A 17,683-nucleotide genomic window follows, 5' to 3' on the forward strand; every position below is an offset into this window, starting at 1 on the left:
AAGAATAACCATTTTGAGTCATGCTCTGTTTCACAAAGATGATGACTGGGGATTCAAGAAATGGGAAATAAAAAACTAAAAGCATAGAAAGGCCATAGTTCACAAATAAAAACAAAGTAACTACTTGGAGTTCACTATTCCTATTTCTGTCCCCGCAGTCAGGTTGCATCCTGACTCAGTGTCTCCACTGGGGCTGAGCTCCTCCTTCCTCAGCAGGCAATGCTACCTCAGGCACAGGCAATGGAAACTCAGGGGGGTATGAAATGATTGAGACCAAGAGCTTTAGCATCTCCACCGCAGGATGCAAAAGCTACTCCTCTCACCAGGCTACCCACACAGACACCACATTAAATCCCCCACGACACACACAGATAAACAACACCCAGATGGCACCAGGGAGAGACAGAGAAACCTCACTGTATGCACACACTGTAATTTGGGGAAAACGTTCAGAGTCGAGGGTGCAGAGCTCTGACACATCAGACAAATGTGCATTTGAATGAGCCTGCAATATTGCTGCTACACTACTGCTTTTAATCTCTGCTAGAACAGCAATGAAAAGGGGACCAGGCAACTACAGGAAAGGGGTTTTTGGTGGTTGGAACAGACTTGGCTGGCTCAATAAATCACTGCTGTTGCTATTCCTCTCTGCTGTAGAATGATCTAACCTAACTAAAAGCAATGGCAGAATTCCCATCGACTTCATCACTGGAAGGAGGATTACCGAAAACCGCGGCACTGGAGGTGTCAGGAGCCCTGATTCTAACTAATGTTTTAATAAATTACCCAGGCCTTGCCACTTGCCTTTTTTATGGGTATTAACCCCTTACGACACTGACATTCTAACCAGTTATGATTTGTACCATGAAGAACAAACTGAAAGGCAGAAAAGGGTCGAGACACACTATTTAATACTTGCCAGATCTGCATATGCAGATCTATGTTCCTCATTAGTCTGTTTAGAGAATGCATTTTCCCTTCTTAAAATCCATCTTCTCTAGGCTGCATGTCTGAGACATGAAGTGAACTGCTCTATCACAGCACCTGATCACCAAGCTAGGCAATAACAGCAACCATGGACAGCAAAAGTCAGAGAAAATTGACCTTCTGTTGCTACCACAGCCTTATTTGGTGTGGAAGCTCAAACATGCCATCATTAATGAATCAGACCAGAAGTATTTCTGTCTCTTGGCTTGATCAGAACAGACAAACCTCCCGCACATTTATGCTGCTTGAGCACCCAGCACAACACCACAGACTATGCTCACACACCCTGTCTGCACCATGGACTTAGGGATGCTCCAGCTGCCCACCACGGTAAGCTGTTCTAAACCTCATACACCCTAAAGCTGCAGCCAACATCTTGGCTGCCCATGTTAAATTCCTAGTTCACATTCTTGTATGAGTGACTGCAATTGGAAAAGCTGTGTTATCACTCTTTTACAGAATGCAATCTTGATTCATATACAAGACCAAAATGTACTTATGTGTCTAATATTAGGAACTGTGATTTGAATCTTTTAGCCTAGGCTCCATAAGGCATCTGGTAATAAAACTCTTTTTCATCATAATGAGGTAAAAAAGCTTTTACATGTTACTTACAAATCACAGTATTTGGTGCCTAAAAAAGCTGGCTCCCCTTGTGTACTCAGCAGGGCTGTTGGGTTATTCTGTTGGTTTTGTTTTATGGACTGGTGATGCATAGTTCATTTGTTACTAAAGGCTCGTGACTATACAGCAAAGTCACCCACACACATACAGTTCAGCAGACTACTGAATAAAGCAATGTGGTTTTGTGTGTTACCTAAAAGCGTTCAGATGTCAACAGTTCTTGTTGGTCTGAAGAAAAGAGGATGGATAACCATAAGTGCTACAGTAGCTAAGGGAATAGTGCAGCTATAACAAACTTCAGAAAGATCAAAATGTCTCATATGAATCTCAGTGTGAACTGATACTGATTCCCAACCAAAGACACCAGAAGTTGTTCAACATATTTCAATATCAGATTTTAAACAACAATGTTCAATAACTGCAGAAGTGACCATTAAAAACAAAACAAAACAAACCACAAGACTAAAATTCCTTCCTGAAGTAACAAAAAATACCCTGGCAGAACTCACTAAGACCAAGGCACACCAACCTGAACATGAAAGCTAAGCCAGTGTAGATGGAACTGTTACCATTACAGCTTTTTAAGCCAACCATCCAAGCCTTCAGGATGGAGCACAATTTTCTGTTGCTTTAAGCCATGACCAGGTCAATGTACTCTCTATAGCTCTGGTCACATCAATGTGACAAGTCAACAAGACACAAAGATGTCTGATTTCTTTTTATTTTTTATGGAAAACTAAAATGCCTTCAGTAAGTATGATTTCTACACAAATCTCTGTGTGTCATGGAAATAAGCATACTACTGCTTGCCTACTACAGACAGCTGTTCTTCCAGAGCACACCATCCAGTATTTGTCTTAATACTTTCTGTTCACCTCACAGAAAGGGGACCCCCTCCAAGGGCAAGGTCGGTATCTGCTTTGCTTCTGCATCATGCTGTCCAAACCAGGCCTCTGTGAATGGCTGCTTGATTCCCAAAAACACACAAAAAGCTCCAAGGAGTGTAACATAATCCATTCTGTAAACACAAAGAAGTCCAAAAGACCTGTTAAAAAGCTGGAGCTATCCAAATAGTAGCAAGTCTGAATGACACCCAAACTAGTAGCAGAATACCAGCTTTCCAAAATTCATTTATTTCTCTAGAGCTGGACAGTAAATTGGACAAGGAGGTGTGACCATAGTGCATGGAGAGGAAAAAAGAAAAGCTCATTAACACTCTGAAAACAAATTTTCCACAAAGGAAGAAATAAATATTGGAATCACCTGGAAGATTTTGAAACCCAGATTCACTGTAACAACCGAGTATCACATGGATGATATTATTCAAAAGAAACACAATAAGAGGGAGACAAAATTACATAGTGAATGGACTTCTTTTTCTTTTTCGTTATTCACATTTTACCTTAGAGACAAAAATTCCCCCAATTTACATGAAAAGAGCATTTTCCTTTTAGACATCCTAAATCACGTCCAGTGGACAGATTATGGGCACGCAGACTTACTGCGCAAGGTACAGTAGGCACAAGGTACTGGTTTGCTTAAGGCAAGAACTTCTGTTGCGAGCAGTCTCACCTGCAGCCTCAGTATTTAAATACTAACCAAAACCAAGAGATGCTACAGCAAGGACTAACCCCAGTCTGACAGCTGCTGAAAGGAAGACAACAAACGCACACGTGAAAGCAGTTTCAATAAAGCTGCAGTAACCCCATTGTAGGTGAGCACTGCTCATGGTGTCCCACAGGAGAGCTGGGCTGCTGTCCCCAGAGGTTGTGCTAATAGCTGCTTTGTGCCTTGTCTCCTTCCTCTCATTTAGATGAGCATTATTTTTTTGTAATCACTGGGGAAAACACTCCAAATTCACACGTATAGGAAAAATAGGTTCTGTTTACTTGTTAAGTTTTCTTTATTTCTGCTCAAGTTTTGCAATCTACAAAAACATTAAGAAAAAAAACAGCTTCACCTCACCTAAACTACAATGAAACATAGCAGCAAATCTGTCAGTCTCATAACCCAACTCCACATATATTTGTCTTTCCTTGCCATCAACTTCTGCTCAAGCAGCAGAAATACAGCAGCTGAACCAAGCACTGGCATATTTGCAATACTAAAGTTCTTTGGAGTACCTAGTTGAAGGGATACAAGATCCACATTCCTTTATGAAACAAAGCAAGGGACATAAATCCCAAAGTGTCTCAATGGCTAGTGGCACATTGCACAGTTTGGTGAATAAATACTGCAGGAGAAGAAGAAGGAACAGTTTGCAAACTGCAACCTCTGTCCCCTGTGACCAGCAAATAGCTAGAAAATGGACTGCAGCTATGTGGTAAGATGCTGCTCCCCCTATTCACATTATATATGTAATACTTTTCAGTGAGGGAAGGCATTTTTAACTTTTCTTTCCTTTTTTTTTTTTTTTTTTACTGATTCCCAACAGTGAGCCCAGGGGCCACTTTGACTCTCAAAGTACCAGACTCTCAAATTAAAAAAACAGAAAACATGCACAAAAAGATTCAGGGAATTAACTATCATTAGCAAGACTCCTGCTTTTCCTTCTACTTCTCATACATACTACTCATATATTGCAATTATAGAGGCAGCAGTAGATCCAAATATCTTTGAGCCTTTCTACAGTTCCTGAAACTACTCTGTATTCACTGGTGGCATACATCCCCAAAGGCCCCTTCCTCCCACACTGCCAAATCTCTACCCTTTGCATATGCTATTTAGGGTACCAGTTCCCCATGTGCCTTCGCTGCTTCAACTTTTAAACCTAGCCCAGCGTGTTTACATTGCCCTTGCCTTTTAAAATATTTATTATTACAAACGATATAACTGCGGGCTTGTAAATGTAAAATCATGCTGAGCTGCTTCTACCATAAAATGACTGTTAGAAACACAGAAGGACAAACAGAAGGCTTGTTGCATCAGGGAGGCTATCTGCTCACACTCTAGACGGTGGGCTGCCTGGAGACTGCGGCAGGCAGATCCCCAGGCAAAGATACAGGCCTTATATGCACCCAGTGCCAAAGGCGCAGATCCCCTGGAATACAACAAGCCAATGGGCTTCACTGCTTGGTGCTCCCAGGAGAAGGGCAATATTAGTCTGCAGGTAAAGCTCTTCCCCTTGATTTGCTCCAGGTGACCAGAAGTATACAGCATGCTGCAGAAAGACACAGACATAACTCTGGCCTGTCAGCACTCAAAGAAAAATAAGACAAATCTGTATTAAAGTGCATCATTATTCAACAAGTGGAGGCATTAACATGCAGACAAGTAGGAGTGAGAGAGAAGCAGCAACTCCATCAGAGAGCACATCAATCACTGTGGCATGAAGAGAGGTGATAGCTCCATTAACTAGGACAGACAGCTCACGGGCTTGCTTGTTTGTTTTTTAATACGTATCAGCCTTGTTTGGAACTTAAATATTAAGTTCGTGACAAATTCACTGGTGACAAATGCAGAATGGTTTTGTAGGAGATACTTAACCAACTAATTGGAGGAGCAGGGCTGAACAAGACACGTTCAACAAAACTTCCTTCTTATTAAGAAATAAGGTTTATGACTCAGCAAAATAACCAAACAGAGGACGTAAGTTAACCTCAAAAAACAAAGCTTACTTTTTTTGCTCAGAGAATATAAACCACTCATCCACTACATTCCTATTCTAACTTGCTGGAGAACATTCAAACAAAACTTTTCAGTACTTTGTTTTTGTCCAAATTCATAAAATCATCCATTTTTCTTTCTTTTTTTAAGAACACTTTAGAGGTTTTAATGACGCCATCAACAAACATGGTTGCTTTTCCTGCTACCACCAAAGTGTTCAGGATGAGCTGATGAGGAGACCATCACACCACTAGGATGCAGAGATAGAGTGAAAATAAGCGTAAGAATTGGTAAGTGAAACAGCCTGAATACCATGAAATTGGACTGAAATTCTACAAATAAAAGACAGTTGTTGCAGAAAAGCAATGTTTAAGGTTGAAGGTAGCCAGTTCCAGCTTAAACCACAAGCCCTGGCCTCTGGGCAGGTATACAATTTGAAGGAGACAAGGCAGTGCTCTGAATGCCAAGTATTCCCATAAAACACAATCAAATCATTGGAAAAAGCATCTGGGTTGCAGCTTTTCCAGTGTTTTTTGTGTCTATCAAGCTCGCTTCCAGAAGTGCAAATAAATCATTCATGCACAGAGGTTTTCAAAATGCTGAAGACAGCCCATAGACTGCATATAGATTGTCTCTGCATAAAAACACACACCAAGTAGTTGGACAAGGTCTGTGAGCACACACTGAGAAGGCAGGAGAAACTGGGGATTTATCAAATGCAAGCAGCTGAAACTGGACTGTGCCCAGCACCACTCAGCCACACCAGCACCTGAACCATGGTGCAGGATCCCCCCCCACACACACACACACATCCCATATCCACAGGTATGCTGGGATATAAAGCTCCCTGGGGCAGGACAGGCTGTAGAACAACTGCATGGGTCTGTGTGCACAAGAGAGCGTGCTTCAAGAATGAATCAATTTAATTCTCCCCACATGAATAATGCTTATTGACAAAATCACTGGGTTTAAATGGCTACAACAAAATTAAAAGCAACACAAACAAGCTGATGGGCTGAGATGAAAGACATTGTATTTCTTCTGTGAAGGACAAGCATATAACGCAATCAGTGACCCAGAAAAACTTGCTGCATCATCTAGGTCTGTTCATTCCAAGTACTGTGAAGTGAACTGAAAGAAGAGAGAGGTCGAGCCTTTGCCTCAGTCAGGGAAGCACTGAGCCACAGCGTGTATGCGTTTGGAAATAAACACCCATGTGGGAAAGTCGCTTCTCTGGTTGTCATCAGCTTCAGAGCTAGACAACATGAAGCTGTCACGCACCATCACCAACACACCTGCAACATGCACCAGGTGCAACTATTCAGGGCAGAGGTGGGCAGCAACTTTCAGGGAGCACCTGGACTGATGAAACCTCATTGTGGAGCACGGACACAACGTGTGGCCACTGCCTACAGTTCCCTGAAGGGGGAGGATGTATCCCATGCTCTCCATGGGCCTAACCCTGTTCACATGCACACCAGTGTTAAATCAGAGTAATCAAGTCTCAGCACAGCAGAATTCAGAGTGATCCCTGCCAAGCCCACTGGCAAACAGAAACATTTACAAACTCGCCCATGGTAGCTTTACAGGCAATTTTAGACTATCAGCTGCACACTTAAATCTTGATTGCTTACATTCAGATTCTGCAGAAAGCCTAATTATATCTGCCCCTTATCAGCATGTTTAGAGGGCTGTGAAAACACACAAGGTGTGTCTCATGTCAAGACCACATGTGCTACTAGCTCATAAACACCTGGAAAACTCTTCTGTTAGCCAGAAAATAATGCCTAACAAGGTCCCTTACAGTCACTGGAAGCAATGGGAAAAACCTTGAATTTGCTCTAAATTGTCTGTAGGGGAAAAAGCAGCCACTGCCTAGTTGGGCAGGAACATATCTACAAGCTCATGCAGCATCAGACTGCAAACTGATAAGTCCACACCAAGCCTGGGAAAAAATCAGCCTCATTTCTAGCCTTTTGAGTATTTCATTGTTTCCTTTAAAACAAAGCTATTCTCCAAACCTGGGCAGGCAGCTGAGCTCACCCATAGGTGAAGTTGCTCAGCCTTGTTCAAGGCCTGCTCCAGCTGCACAGGGCTTGCATTCCCCCCCTCTGCAATCTGTCTCTTCGTCTGCAGGCAGGCACTCCCTAACCCGGTTGTGTCAAAATGATCCAGGTTGGCTTGCTATTTAAAAGCATGGAAGGCTTTCTTTAACCCAGATCATTCTGACTGATTTGGGTTAGAGAAGGACTGCACGTGTGGCTGCGTCTATAGACACCAACCCTGCAGCAGTGGGGATAGGGCCCAGATACTCTGGCCTGGCTTGAGCTCAAAGCCTTTGAACTTGGCTCAGCTGCAAGCCAAGCAGCACATCTGGCCCCAGCTGTAGATACTGTTTGGGGGAAAATGGCATATGAGAATGAATTCAGTGTCACGGATGAACTATGTACTGTAAAAAGTATGATTCATGGGAAACACCACTCATCTTCCATTCCATTAGTACAAGAAGAAAAGACGCTAGTGCTAATGACCTTCATTTTCAAACCAAATCATTCATTTCAGGGTTACTAGGTTTGGGTTGCTCATACTGCGCAGCCATACACAGACAATGGTTTGCTTATGGAAGAGAAGCTTTGCAGCTCTTTCGGTGTTCTTCCATTTCAAGATTCATCCTTCTGGAGTTGGAGCAACTGAAACAAACACATGTTGAGCTATAGCTCAGGAGGTGACTGGAGCTGTGCTACTGTGAGATGCTCCCTGTTATCTGTAGGGTACCAAGGAAGTCTAGCTCCTCTCCCCCTGCACTGACCACTGTCTTGCACATCAGAGCCCCTTCCAGGCTTCCTAAGCACAGATCCCTAAAGGATCCAGCAAACACAACCTGCAAGTCACAGTGTGAGGGAATAGTTTTGTACTCATCTTTTGTTTCCCTGCAAAATGAAGTCAGACCCACATCCAGGATCACATTCAAGTCTGTCACAAATAGTGAGACTCTGATAATCTTTTCCCCAGGCTTCTCACCTGGGCACACCTGACACCCTCCTGCTCCAGAACTCTCTGCTATGACTGATGTGTGATGTAGATTATATCTTCCTTCTGGGTAACATCACCATACAATGGGTAATAATATTTCCTTGATTCACAGAAGTTTGATTAGACTGAATGCATTTGGCTTTGTAAAATTCATCCAGATCCAGAGATGAAAGATTGTCCTTAGGTGCAAAGTGCTAAGTGATTGTTTTAATTTAAGAATACAGGAACTAGCAATGCAGATTTGTCTGGGGATATTTTGAAGGATTAGACTCCTCAGACCCATTCAAGGGGGAAAAAATAAATAAATTGTTGACCATATACTTCAAAATAAAAGCATTTATCTGACATACAGCCAAAAGCATTTTATCTCTGCTAGCAGCCCTTAGACACTGCAGAATGCATTCACTGCTTTCATTACCAAATTACTTTTTAAAAGTTCAGTAGGTAATTGAAGTTCCAAATATCTTAAACTAGTTTGGCAACAATGAGATTTCTTAATGGATTTGCTGTCTGAGAACTTTGAAGAAAAAGCAAACTGGTTGGATACTAAATATATACCCAAAAATAAGATGGATTCAATTTACACGAAGAAACTGGCTTTTAAAAAAGGGAAAACATTTGAAACGAAGAGTAAAGCTTTGCCCAGGAGAGGTTCTGTGATGTCCAAGCTTCAACTCGTATTCAAAACCATAAGGCAAAAAGACCTGAGAATTTTTCAGTGACACTGTCAGCCTAAATGCATTCCTATTGAATTCGAGGGCTGCTAATTTCAATGGCAAACTAATTAGGACAAGGCTGTCCCATATATTTTGTTCTAACATATTCTTGTTACAACTGGAGGACTTAAAAACTTTTTTTCTAGATTAAAAAAAAAAACAAACCACCACCTTTTGTTGATTACTTTCCCAACTCAGGAGCACTGACAAGAACGAGCCTAAGCCTATCCCACACCCCAGGTCCCCCGCATTTATCCAGCACAGCAAGGCAGGCAGAGTGCAGAGCAGTGCAGAGCCCAGGCAGCTGCCAGCTCCAGAGGTCTAATGAGGACTCTTGCCCTGCCTCCATCAATAGCTTTCGGCAAAGCATTTTCTGCCTCAGTTCCTCACATTTATAAAGTGGAGATGATGACAGTGTTCTGTGTTAATAACCATTGTATGCATTGCTTTAAGTGTTATTATTGTATAGTGCTTTTCATCCACAGCCAATTACCCAATTCTCACAGGGAAACTGAGGCATGGAGTGATGCTAATTGCCTAATGTCACCCAGCAGGCCACAGCAGAATTAGGATGTCCATCTCCCGAATTTTGCGTTGCCAACCAAACTTATCTACGACCTCAATATCAGAAGGTGAAAATTGGCTGGCAGTTTGTCCAGCACTATCAGACAATAGGATACTTGCTTTCTCCTGCTAGTATTGCTATTCATGTCCTATCCTGTTGCTGTTGTTCCTGCAGAGAAAGCATGGTGGTAGATTTGTAAAATCACATTATATGGGAAGGCACTGTGATGACAATCATAGGATTATGGTCTCACTGCAGGCTCCAGCAGCAGGAGAAACTGGTGATGATGTGGGCTGCTCACGGGCTAACACAGATAGCTTTAATGACAACAAGAGGAGTACAAACAACAGGACCACGGGCTTTGCTTTTCACAGAAGCAATCTTTTCTTCTAGGATTACTCCAATGCAATGACTCCGTTATCACAGCAAGGGGATAACCAGTATTAAAGAAGAACAAGAAAAACTGAAGAACCTACACTTCTGACATAGAAAATATGAGATGCATAGAATAGAAAACCTAATAAAAGATGGTTGTCTTTCACGTAAGACTCCTTTATCCTGCTCTTAAAGGCACAACCATTTCACCTCACAGGCTTGCAACACTCATTCTTTTATCACAAGCTTACTGCTGAGGCATTTTCATCACAATAATATTCCCACTTGTAAATACAACTCCAGGATGCATACAGCTTTATTATGAAATGCTGCTCACTGCATGTAGAGCCATTAGAAATACCAGTAGAGTTGTCCAGCAGATAAAGCAAACCAACAACAAGAAGAAAGCTGAAATATGGGGAAGATTGCTTTGCTACAGCTTGGGTCCAATCAGCATCAGAACAAGAACCCATTGATTTGGGATATTAAAGAAAACCAGTCTGCCTTTCCCTTTCCTTGCACACAACAGGTGTTCCCTTATAAGCCTCTTATCAAGCAGTGGAAATAGAAAAACTGCCTGGCCAACAAGTGGTGTTTAACAGCTTATAAATTTCTTTAACGACAATAACATCATTTTACAGTCCCTCTCACTCTGCAGGACTACAACGCACTTTGCCATCTTAAACAATGAACTGTGACATGTGGGACCCACATGTAGCTGGACAGGAAAAGCTGGGGATGTAAGAAGGCTTCCCCTCGTATCCAGGCTGCAGCATGACGCAGCCAAGCCTGTGTGTTCCCAGACTGCTTAGGCAGCAGAATGCCTGAACATGGTGTCTGCACGTGCTGCACCTGACACAGAGCTTTCAGACGCTGTAAATGTTTTGCCTTGCCTAAAGCAAGAGAGGTAACGCAAAGTCACTGGAGGCATTAAAAACAAGCATCTTCATCTTGATGCCCTATGGAAGAATCACAAATACAAATTACCTCTCAGCACTAAAATGCATCAGTTGAGACAGGCAAATTCAGCAAATACTTATTGAAAGACAGCAACATTAGAAAGTATAATTTTAGAATAGAATAGAAATGCAGAAAAGTAATAAATTGATATAGTTATCCCAAAGCATATAGTTAGAGGAATACAGTTATTCCATACAATATAGTTGTCTATTAGGAACAAAGACCTCGTTTCCAAAAATTTCTTGAGTTAAGGTGCTCTTATTTGCTCCAATTGCTTCAAAACTGCAAAATTCCAGTTTAACTTCAAACAAAATGCAGTTTCAATATCTAGATGTATCTCCGGGGCTCAAATATGTATGTGCCAATGACAGATCCAGCAACATCTATGCTGAAGGAACCCTGACGGCTTCCATCCAAACATCTATTTGCAGAGTCTCTGCAGGACACTGCTGTATGATGAACACCCCCACAACAAGCCTTCAGCTTTCTAATTAAGGTATTTATTTATTTATCTGTATGTAAAAGTGTGACACTGAAACAAACAAAAAAACAAAATTTCTCTGAACATTAACACCACCTAATCCAAAGCAATACATTACAGCTTTCCCGTTTGTTTCTGGAAGGAGAATAAACTCAAATTATTTCAGCACAGTGGAAATATTGTGTAGAATCACACAACAGAAACATTAAGACAGTTTCAAGAGACTGAACATGAGGCTTATATTTACCCCTACATGTTGAATGCCTCCTGTGACAAGATAAAGCCAGGGCCAGGGCCCACCACAGTGCTTCTATAGAGCTTCTGCATCCTTTGATGTTAAGAGAAACTGCATGAGGATGCATCCAGACTAGATATAAGTCACCAATGCCACAACAGCTTATGGCTTTCCAAATCAAGATCATTTATCATCATTTGGTGTAATAGAGATGCATGGTTTTGTGACACATGTTTTAAGGTCTTACATAGTACCTACATCTGTAAGTCAATGGCAGAATTAAGGGCAAAACTTACGTAAATCACTGCACAAACTCTTTAGCCATGTGGGGTTTTAAATCACTTTTTACAAATAGTCAAAATAAAAAACGTAATGGCATTTCATAAAAGGAAACAGCCACAACTCCAGACTCCCACCACTTGAAGGGAAACAGGAAAGCCAAGAAACTGGAGTATTACAAACAGTTTTGCTCTTTCCAGCAGCAGACCCGAAACTCCCTGCACCACCACAACAGCAAAGAAGTAGGACTGAAGAAACGAATTTGTTTCTGCCTGATAAGTGATTGGTATGCTAACCCTATCGAGCCAGGCAAAGATGGAGCCTCAGAGCCAGATCCGTTCAGGAAGCAGCCAGGATTGCAGTGGTGAGATGGCCAGCAGGGACGATCCTGTGGGCTCAGCACAACACGCGTGTGCCCAAGACCAGTTCAAATCAGGTCACAAAATCCAATTCATGAAAATAACCTTTTAAAAATAGATTGCTACAGTTGGCTAACTCGGAAACCTAAGTGCTTCGGGCTGCTGTCTGAGCTACTCTTTGCAGGGTGTCCGCGCACCAAAAGAAAAGTAATGACTGGAAAAGCTTTAAACGAGTTCCTGGAACAGCTCTCATCCTAGAGAAAACACATACATAGACTGCAAGGGCAAAAAAGGGAGCCAGGAGAGGAGATTCTTTTAGAAGTCATTCGCTGCAGCTGTTAACATCACTGCACAGTAGACAGGAAAAAAAAAGGAATGAAGCCTAGTCCTGCTTTGTTCATGTGTGCACTTCATGTGCCTGCTAGTTAGGCACACCAAATCTGCCCTCTGTGCTATCCTATTAACGCCAGGATTTTCACTTTAAACTATATAATGTTTCTGTCCTGTCCATTTGAAATTCAGCTATTCTGTGTGCACACAGGGGTCACTGCACCCCAGGAGCAGGAAAAGAAGGAAAGGGATGATGAACTTCCTTCTCCCACCCTCACCCCCAAGTACTCTTGCTCAGTTCAAAAAAGAGAGGCTCGTTTGGATTTGAGACTTTTGAAGCCAGGTATGCTCTTTCCTTTATCTTCCAGATATATGTGAAAGGAAAGCTTTTGCAGGGGAACAGCAGCAAAAAAGCAAATGAGAGCTGTGCTCCAGACTGGAGGGCAATGCAGAGGCAACAGCATTTACAGGTGGAGGAGAGAGCTCCCCCAGCAATCCCTGCAGACCCTCAGTTGCTGTCTGTGCCGTACCTCGCACAGTCTCTTTCCCTAAATATAAGAAATACCAAGGTAACTTCCAAAGAGGAAGTTTTCCTTTCTGCTATATATTCCCCTTGGATATGCAATATGACTTTATTTCTTGCCAGCATGAAAATTAGTCTTTAGTGTAGTGCTTATTCACATCTCTTTGTAATTCTCATTCACACCTCACCCAGGGAATGTTGCTGCTGCACACAGGTAGTAACTACAATCCAGTTCTGAGTTCCTCAGATGACCACAGGTATTTATTCCATTCTGAGAAACTCCACATTAAACGAACTGCTCCATTTGGAAAAGCAGCACGTAGCTTCCACATTCACTAGATGTATACCAAGAGGAAAAAGTATAAGGAAAAATGAGACCAAGGAAAGGAAATTGTATACTATGTTTATAGCTCTGTTAAAGTGAACTGTGTGGAACCAGCCAGGAGGCACCTTCCCATGCCCCCGAGTAACCAATGCACCCATGGGAGACATCCATGGCACAAACCTTGGATCAGAGCACTTGGAACTGTAGCAAAAAGGAACCTGGCACTTGTAAAAGACCAAAAAAATAAAAGCAGGATCAGAGCTCTGAATGGTTCCTGACAGCATTCGCTTCAAGAAGAAATCTCTGTAAAATATGGAATATATTACCAAACCTGGCTGGAAAGCAAAGCATTTTTAGGTAGGTGGAACTTTTTAATAGCATGTCATTAAATCACTCTTACATTTAGCATTTAATAGATGTAACTTTCACAGCAGCACACTCATTATGAAGAAAGCACAAGGGACTGTACCAAATAGCAAGCAGAATGGACCCAGCACCCAAGTGCCTCGTTGTTTTTTTTTTTTAAGCATTTGGATACCATGGTGATGAGAAACATCATCTGGATGCCTTAAAGCACTGAATTAGAAATACTCTTACTCTGCTACCAGTCCTCCGGCCCCATCCTCACCTGAATCTGTCAGATGAACACAGGTCAGAACTTCCGCCTGTGTAAACTACTGCAGTTCCTCTGCTGTAGCTGGCATCGGGCCATTTTTTGGATCAGATGTGGGTCTGACCTACACGTACTTAGATAGTCAGTGTAATAAATATCTTAAATCCATTTGACTGGCTAGTGTGGACATAGGAAAGGTGTGTTAATCCCATTTCCAAGACTAAGAGCAAACTGTACAACCTGCCTGAAGTAGGTCACCTGCATCCATATATAGGTGCTCGCGTGGAGTGGTTTAAGGAGAGTTGAGTGTTTGCACACCAAGCTGATGTCACTGCTGCTTTAGCCGAGACTTTTGACAATCCTGAGGTACAAAGGGATTGGTGTGCTTTTCTTGGCTTGTGACCCAGCAATGCAAGTTAAAGTCAAGCAGAGTTGTCAGGATGTGCTCCGTGAACATAACGCTGAGTTTACACACACACAAACAAAATAGTGCACAAAGCCCACATAACTTCAAGAATCAGGAACTTTTGTGCCGGATTATCCCTCTTTCACAAATGGGTTTTATAAGACTTCCCCATTCTACACAAACAGTGTCACTATTCAAGTGTTTTGAAATGTTTTACTAAATCTGCTCGCTAAATCTGCACAATTATCTACATTATCTGTGCCGTTATCTCTATTGCTATGTGACACCAAGGAGTGGTGAGGACAGCTCAGGCAGGCAATGTAACTGCTGGTCATCCTGCACATCTCCAGCACTGTTTAACTTTCCAGGCAGAAGCTGTAGGAACCTGTCATTTGAAGTGGGAACCCACCAGCCTCTGGTTTTGAACTACTGTCCATGGCCACCAGAAGTCTCAAGCAAAAACACTGCAATGGAGCTGAAGCTGAATCAAGCACATAAACCAATTCCAATCACATCAACTAGGGCCAAGATGCCAGTAACACCTTACTGAGCAGCTCAGTGATGTAGACAAGCAGGTTTTTTTCCCCCTTTTTAAAATCTTTTCCCACAATAATGGCTTGTACACTGAAAAGCATTGTTGCAGATCCTCATTGCCACACAGATCAGTATTAATTGATCATAACCCATCTAATGCATCAGGTTTTTCCTCTGCTCAGTTTTAGCATGAGAAGTTTTTCAAACCAGAATCAGCAGCTTCCTCCGGGCTCCCAAATAGTTAAAGACCATTTCTTTAGAAAACTGATAAATAACCTGCAGAAGCAGACAGATAACACAGCAGCAGGAACCTGTGAGAGATAGCTGCCCTATTTCACACCCCAGCTAACTTTCAAGCAGGATTGAGCTGAACTGGAGCAAGCTGCTAACCAGAGAATTGCACACCATGGATCTGAGTCCTTGAAGCTCACAAGATCATTACTATTCACCCGGCAGGCCTGACCGACTCCTTCGGACTAAATTTATCTGAGTGCCTCAGACTGACTCTATTAGCATCACTCCTGAACTCTGCTTCAGCACAAAAAAGCAGAGCAGGAAAGTTAAATTGCTGTGAACGCAGTGGCAGTCAGATCCAAGGATACTGGCTCTTCATGACATCTTTCTGTGAACAAGAGGCATTAAATGTGAAGCAGGAGGATTTGGGCTCAGTGTCTCTGCTTCATAGGCAAATGCCTTATCTCTGCAGCATCAAAGCAAGACAGGCATTGGGTACAATCAGAACTGAAAGACTGCAGTGTGACAATAACAGTCTTAGATGGTGAGGGGAATCTCCTGCCGGAGAAAATTCTGCTGGTTTTCCTGTACAGTGCAGTACCTCATATGGCCACCTTCCTTATTATGAGCATGGCACATGCACAAGCTTGGCCTGTTACCTCCTTTAGCTATGCACTCTGCCAGAATCTGATGACATTTTCCTGACATCAGAAACCCTACCTTTGGCTTTCCATCCTCAGAGCTACACACAGCTCTAATCAAACCACTTATTGTCTCATTTCTGTGATTTCCTTTGGCTTCTGACCTTCCCAACACTGACATCACCATTTCCCTTCCACATAGGATGCAAGCTGTGGCTGCGTTCCCAGCAAAGTGCCTTCCAGCTCTGCTCTGAAGCACTCTGCTGGAAAACCTTGTTGCTTTCTTCCATGTATTTCAGGTTTCCCTACAGTTTTCTCATTTCTCCCCCCCTTATTGTGTTGCTCTCAGCCATTCCCTGTGCTCCACATCCAGTGTCAAATTCCCTGATGCCACAGGCTTGTCCTTCAGACACATTTAAAAGCGGAGAAAAGTGAAAGACAATCTTTGGTTAAATGAATTCCCAATCCACTCCACAGTTTCCACTGTAAGTAACTTCATGGCAAAGACCATCTTTTTGTTCACGTAGCATCCGTTTCAGAAGGAACTAATCAGCATCCGAGACAATAAGAGAAATAAGCACCAGTAGAGAACCATCACAACACGATGACAATATTATAGGGCCCAAAAGAGATTAGTCCTACAGAAAGATTCAGTATTGCAATTCTTCCAGTGGTCTCCTGGCCCTGGAGCCTCAGGAGCTGCACAGACTGACAGGTTCAGCCCTGAAGGGCCTGCTGAAGCCAGCAGCAACCCACTGAAACTCTGCATCTGGAATTTCCACTAAACCTGTCCCGTGGGAAAAGACAGTAGTAAACAGTGGAAGAGAAACACAGTCCAGACGTTTCCACAGAAAGTAAATCTGCTACCACAGAGTACTGCATATTTCTTGTTAGCTATTATTTTTAACCTCTTACAGATTTATTTTTACTACAATTTAAATGTATCTGTTATATGCCATAACATTAGTATTACGAGACACGGTAAAATACTGAAATTTCCTAGGCACTTTGATGGTATTTTACAAAACAGGGTGTTAAAGCCGGTGGGGGCTGTGGATCACCACAGCAGCCACCAAAGCAATGACCCCATTACAGCTTTACTTCCTAAACCCTCTTAATGAACAACGGAAAAGTTACCCAAAATCATGGAATTAGTCCCAAAGCCATTGTGTGTTTCCATCTTTCCATTAAATTAGGAGTGAGAAAAAGGAATTACCTACATCCAAAGGGATGACGATCTGTGCTGCTACCAGGGTGTGGGTAGGCATGAGACTTGAGCTCCCAGGGACCTTATGCCAAAAGGACATTTAACATGAAAGCTACCTGGGACTGAAAGGTACCTTGAGAATTTCCATTCCGTTTTTTATTAAGCTGTTTTAAATAAGTGAAAGTTTGTCTGAATAAGTGTCTCAAGATTTGGCCGTACAGCATATTCTCTATTAAGTCTAATACAAGACATTTAAATACATAAATTATGTCATCATTAATCAACTTTTCAATAATGCAAAACTGATGGTTTATTCACAACCAGGCAAACTACTGCAGAGTTTCTTTCCATCCTTTTGAAAAACTCTACCACAAGGCTTTATTTTCAGCTTGGATGCTGTTTGGCACAACAGTTTGATATTTACTTAAAAGATCAGTGAAAAACACGCACAGCTAATTTTCCTAAGTGCCATACCAGAGTCCCTGGGGGCTGTGTGTTTGCCCACCTTCTTGTACAGTAATATGATTTTCCCCCAGCTAATAAAGCATGCCTCATGTTAGCCAAGGCAAAGAGGTTAGTTAGTGTCCCCCTGCTTTCTTGAATTATATATTCATGGCAAAATGCTAAAGATGAGAAAGTGCATTTTAAAA

General features: G+C 42.2%; 1 protein-coding gene and 1 long non-coding RNA gene across 3 annotated transcripts in view; one reads left to right on the top strand and one right to left on the bottom strand.

Moving 5' to 3' along the window:
• Positions 1-17,683, bottom strand: part of KALRN (kalirin RhoGEF kinase) — a 434,957-nt gene that overhangs the window by 409,665 nt on the left and 7,609 nt on the right. The gene's annotated exons all lie outside the window — the stretch shown is intronic.
• LOC107316782 lies at positions 1,166-16,258 on the top strand. Of its 2 annotated transcripts, none has more exons than XR_001556581.2 (3): positions 1,166-1,317; positions 5,368-5,507; positions 9,925-16,258. It is a non-coding gene; the product is annotated as an uncharacterized LOC107316782 (long non-coding RNA). The 2 variants fall into 2 exon arrangements; XR_001556580.2 differs by having other exon boundaries at positions 1,169-1,317; positions 5,378-5,507.

This window comes from Coturnix japonica, chromosome 7, assembly GCF_001577835.2.
Source record: "Coturnix japonica isolate 7356 chromosome 7, Coturnix japonica 2.1, whole genome shotgun sequence".
Taxonomy (NCBI): Eukaryota; Metazoa; Chordata; class Aves; order Galliformes; family Phasianidae; genus Coturnix; species Coturnix japonica.